General features: G+C 52.1%; 1 pseudogene; it reads right to left on the reverse strand.

Moving 5' to 3' along the window:
• Positions 1 to 794: 794 nt before the first annotated feature.
• Positions 795 to 1,828, reverse strand: LOC144491104 (G protein-activated inward rectifier potassium channel 2 pseudogene; annotated as a pseudogene).
• Positions 1,829 to 5,717: the final 3,889 nt, after the last annotated feature.

Raw genomic sequence — 5,717 nt, forward strand, 5'->3', positions numbered from 1 at the left:
GGGAGGGGGAGGGAGGGGGAGGGCGGGAGGGGGTGGGAGAGGGAGGGAGAGGGACAGAGGGAGAGAGAGACAGAGGGAGGGATAGAGAGAGAGGGGACAGAGGGAGAGAGAGAGAGTGACAGAGGGAGAGAGAGAGAGAGAGACAGACAGAGGGGGAGAGAGAGAGAGACAAAGAGGGTGAGAGAGACAGAGGGAGGGAGAGAGAGAGAGACAGAGGGAGAGAGGGGGAGAGAGACAGAGGGAGGGAGAGAGACAAAGAGGGTGAGAGAGACAGAGGGAGGGAGAGAGAGAGAGACAGAGGGAGAGAGGGGGAGAGAGACAGAGGGAGGGAGAGAGAGGGAGAGAGAGAGAGAGACAGAGGTAGAGGGAGAGAGACAGAGGGAGAGAGAGAGACAGAGGGGGAGAGAGAGAGAGACAGAGGGAGAGAGAGAGAGAGACAGAGGGAGGGAGAGAGAGAGAGAGAGAGACAGGGAGAGAGAGAGACAGAGGGCGAGAAGGAGAGACAGAGGGCGAGAAGGAGAGACAGAGGGCGAGAAGGAGAGACAGAGGGCGAGAGGGAGAGACAGAGGGCGAGAGAGACAGAGGGCGAGAGAGAGAGACGGACAGAGATGGAAAGAGAGACACAGAGGATGAAAGAAAGAGAGAGAGAAACAGAGGGTGAGAGAGAGAGGCCCCAAGACTGTAAAATCCCACCCGTTGGCAATGCAGCTTTGCATTGTCCGAGTCCCGTCCACTCCAATTGCCGTGGCAGGCGAGATGGGAAAATGGCGTCCTTGGAATTTTTTTGGGAAAGTTCAGCACAGAGCCAGAGTGAGGGAGAGAAAGACAAAGATAGACAGAGACACCGAGAGCGAGAGATAGAGGGAGAGACAGAGAGATGCTAGTGCTGTACCTGTTGCCTCGACCATTCCCTCGAGGATAACCACAATTTCCAGGTCCTCCTTTTCCAGCTGGTGTTTGGAGAGTTCCCAGAAGGGGCTGCGCTGATCAATCTCATGGCAGATGATGAGCGGTGAGACGAGAAAGAGGCGATCATCTCCTGTCTCGAAGCCCACGCTGATGTCGGTCTGATCCAGAGGGATGAACTCTCCCTCCACTGTTTGTTTGGAGCGGATGAGCTTGGCTCGAATGGAGGCCTCAACAATGTGGGAGCTCCTCAGGTCTCCCACTCTGAACATCAGGCAGAGGTGGTCATCCCGGAGGGAGATAACAGCCCGCTCAGAGAAGACTAGAGTCTCGGCTCGCTTGTTAGGCTGAGAGATCTTGACAAACATACAGCCCACCATGAAGGCATTCACCATGGAGCCTAGGATAGCCTGGAGGAGGAGCAGAGCGATGCCCTCAGGACAGCTGTCAGTGATCACTCGGTAACCGTATCCAATGGTGGTTTCTGTCTCAATAGAGAAGAGAAAGGCAGAAACAAATCCATTCAGGTTGTTGACACAGGGGGTCCAGTTCTTGTCCTCCAGGTGTTCCAGATCACCACGGTAATAAGCGATAGACCACCAGACCATGCCAAAGGACAGCCAGGTCAGGGTGTAAGCTAGGACAAAGACCAGGAGGCTGAAACGCCAGCGCAGGTCCACCAGGGTGGTGTAGATATCAGTCAGGTAGCGGTATGTCTCCATCACGTTGCCATGCTCCACATTACACTTTCCATCCTTCTCCACGTATCGCTGCTTCCGCCTCCGAACTCGACCCCAACCTCCAACTGCCCGCTCCTCCCCACCTTCCTTCCTCACAGCCGCTTTCCGCAGAGGCATCTGGGCATCTGGGTAGGCAGGGGCCTTCTCCCCAACCATAGTACACCTTGCGGTATGGGGCTGTGTGTGTATATGGGTGGGTGCGCGCGCGTGTGTGTGTGTATGTGGGGTTTGGGGTGTGTCTAGATTGAGGGTGTGTGTGGGTATGTGTGAGAGCGCGTGTGTGAGTTTGAGTGTGTGTGTGCGGGAGTGTGTGTGTGTGCGGAAGTGTGGGTGTGTGTGTGGGGGTTTGGGTGCATGTGTGGGGGTTTGGGTGTATGTGGGGTGGTTTGGGGGTGTGTGCGGTTGGGAGCTTTGTGGTGTTGGTGTGTATGTGCTTGTGAGCGTGGGGGGGTGTGCACGTGTGTGTGCGCGCACATATGGGGGAGTGCGTCTGTGCGCGGGGGGTTGTGCGTGCCGGGGAGTGCGTGCGGGGGAGTGCGTGCGGGTGTGTATCCGTGTCAGGGATTGGGTGTGTTTGTGTGTGAGCGGTTGGGGGTATGTGGAGTTGGGTGTGTGTGCGCGTGCGTGCTTGTATGTGTGGGGTGTGTGGGTGTGGTGGGTGTGTTCTGGCAGTTTAGGGGTTACACTTTCTCAGTCTCTGGCTGATTTTCCATCTCTAGGACCTGGAAAAGCAAAAGAGCAATTTGAACAAGACCCAGCTCCCCCATTCCTCTCCCTCCTACCAAACTCCCCTCCCCCCCCATTCCCCTACCTCAATCCCCTCCCCCATTCCCCTCCCTCAATTCCCTCCCCCATTCCCCTCCCTCAATTCCCTCCCCAGTTCCCACACCTTTCCCACCTCTTCCTCCCCTTCTCATCTCTCTCAATCCCCTCTCCACTCGACCTTTCTCTGCTCCATGAGCAACATTGCTGGAATGATTTCTCTTGCTGCTCAGGACCACTGACAGGGAGTGGGGATCAATGGAGGCGGAGTATGAGATGGAGTTTACATCCTTCCCCCACTCTCTGCACTCTCCCCATCTCACCAGGAATCTTCTATTTCTTGCATCAGTTACCATGGAGACTTCCACAAATTTCAATCATAGATCACATGGCAATTTAATTAAAGGTGTGTGGTCTCTTCACAATATGCACCTGCACAGTCAGATAGACTCTCACAAAGAGAGAGAGAAGGTCAAATATACTCTCACGAGAGAGACAGTCAGATATACTCTCCCAGAGAGAGAGAGAGGGATAGAGAGACAGTCAGATATACTCTCCCAGAGAGAGAGAGAGGGATAGAGAGACAGTCAGATATACTCCCCCAGAGAGAGAGAGGGATAGAGAGACAGTCAGATATACTCTCCCAGAGAGAGAGAGGGATAGAGAGACAGTCAGATATACTCTCCCAGAGAGAGAGAGAGGGATAGAGAGACAGTCAGATATACTCTCACAGAGAGAGAGGGATAGAGAGACAGTCAGATATACTCTCCCAGAGAGAGAGAGAGGGATAGAGAGACAGTCAGATATACTCTCCCAGAGAGAGGGATAGAGAGACAGTCAGATATACTCTCCCAGAGAGAGAGAGAGGGATAGAGAGACAGTCAGATATACTCTCACAGAGAGAGAGAGGGATAGAGAGACAGTCAGATATACTCCCCCAGAGAGAGAGAGAGGGATAGAGAGACAGTCAGATATACTCCCCCAGAGAGAGAGAGAGGGATCATAGAAATCATAGAAATCATAGAAACCCTACAGTGCAGAAGGAGGCCATTCGGCCCATCGAGTCTGCACCGACCACAATCCCACCCAGGCCCTCCCCCCACATATTTACCCGCTAATCCCTCTAACCTATGCATCTCAGGACTCTAAGGGACAATTTTTAACCTGGCCAATCAACCTAACCCGCACATCTTTGGACTGTGGGAGGAAACCGGAGCACCCGGAGGAAACCCACGCAGACACGAGGAGAATGTGCAAACTCCACACAGACAGTGACCTGAGCCAGGAATCGAACCCAGGACCCTGGAGCTGTGAAGCAGCAGTGCTAACCACTGTGCTACCGTGCCGAGACAGTCAGATATACTCCCCCAGAGAGAGAGAGGGATAGAGAGACAGTCAGATATACTCCCCCAGAGAGAGAGAGAGGGATAGAGAGACAGTCAGATATACTCTCCCAGAGAGAGGGATAGAGAGACAGTCAGATATACTCCCCCAGAGAGAGAGAGAGGGATAGAGAGACAGTCAGATATACTCCCCCAGAGAGAGAGAGGGATAGAGAGACAGTCAGATATACTCCCCCAGAGAGAGAGAGAGGGATAGAGAGACAGTCAGATATACTCTCCCAGAGAGAGGGATAGAGAGACAGTCAGATATACTCCCCCAGAGAGAGAGAGAGGGATAGAGAGACAGTCAGATATACTCTCCCAGAGAGAGAGAGAGGGATAGAGAGACAGTCAGATATACTCTCACAGAGAGAGAGAGGGATAGAGAGACAGTCAGATATACTCTCCCAGAGAGAGAGAGGGATAGAGAGACAGTCAGATATACTCTCCCAGAGAGAGAGAGGGATAGAGAGACAGTCAGATATACTCTCCCAGAGAGAGAGAGGGATAGAGAGACAGTCAGATATACTCTCCCAGAGAGAGAGAGAGGGATAGAGAGACAGTCAGATATACTCTCACAGAGAGAGAGAGGGATAGAGAGACAGTCAGATATACTCTCACAGAGAGAGAGAGGGATAGAGAGACAGTCAGATATACTCTCACAGAGAGAGAGAGAGGGATAGAGAGACAGTCAGATATACTCCCCCAGAGAGAGGGATAGAGAGACAGTCAGATATACTCTCCCAGAGAGAGAGAGAGATAGAGAGACAGTCAGATATACTCTCCCAGAGAGAGGGATAGAGAGACAGTCAGATATACTCCCCCAGAGAGAGAGAGAGGGATAGAGAGACAGTCAGATATACTCTCCCAGAGAGAGAGAGAGATAGAGAGACAGTCAGATATACTCTCCCAGAGAGAGGGATAGAGAGACAGTCAGATATACTCCCCCAGAGAGAGAGAGAGGGATAGAGAGACAGTCAGATATACTCCCCCAGAGAGAGAGAGAGGGATAGAGAGACAGTCAGATATACTCTCCCAGAGAGAGAGAGAGGGATAGAGAGACAGTCAGATATACTCCCCCAGAGAGAGAGAGAGAGATCGAGAGACAGTCAGATATACTCTCCCAGAGAGAGAGAGGGATAGAGAGACAGTCAGATATACTCCCCCAGAGAGAGAGAGAGATAGAGAGACAGTCAGATATACTCCCCCAGAGAGAGAGAGAGGGATAGAGAGACAGTCAGATATACTCTCACAGAGAGAGAGAGAGGGATAGAGAGACAGTCAGATATACTCCCCCAGAGAGAGGGATAGAGAGACAGTCAGATATACTCTCACAGAGAGAGAGAGAGAGATAGAGAGACAGTCAGATATACTCTCCCAGAGAGAGGGATAGAGAGACAGTCAGATATACTCCCCCAGAGAGAGAGAGAGATAGAGAGACAGTCAGATATACTCCCCCAGAGAGAGAGAGAGGGATAGAGAGACAGTCAGATATACTCTCACAGAGAGAGAGAGAGGGATAGAGAGACAGTCAGATATACTCCCCCAGAGAGAGAGAGAGGGATAGAGAGACAGTCAGATATACTCCCCCAGAGAGAGAGAGGGATAGAGAGACAGTCAGATATACTCCCCCAGAGAGAGAGAGAGGGATAGAGAGACAGTCAGATATACTCTCCCAGAGAGAGAGAGAGGATAGAGAGACAGTCAGATATACTCCCCAGAGAGAGAGAGAGGGATAGAGAGACAGTCAGATATACTCCCCCAGAGAGAGAGAGAGGGATAGAGAGACAGTCAGATATACTCCCCCAGAGAGAGAGAGAGGGATAGAGAGACAGTCAGATATACTCTCCCAGAGAGAGAGAGAGGGATAGAGAGACAGTCAGATATACTCTCCCAGAGAGAGAGAGGGATAGAGAGACAGTCAGAT

The sequence above is a fragment of the Mustelus asterias genome, unplaced genomic scaffold (assembly GCF_964213995.1).
Source record: "Mustelus asterias unplaced genomic scaffold, sMusAst1.hap1.1 HAP1_SCAFFOLD_4445, whole genome shotgun sequence".
Lineage (NCBI taxonomy): Eukaryota > Metazoa > Chordata > Chondrichthyes > Carcharhiniformes > Triakidae > Mustelus > Mustelus asterias.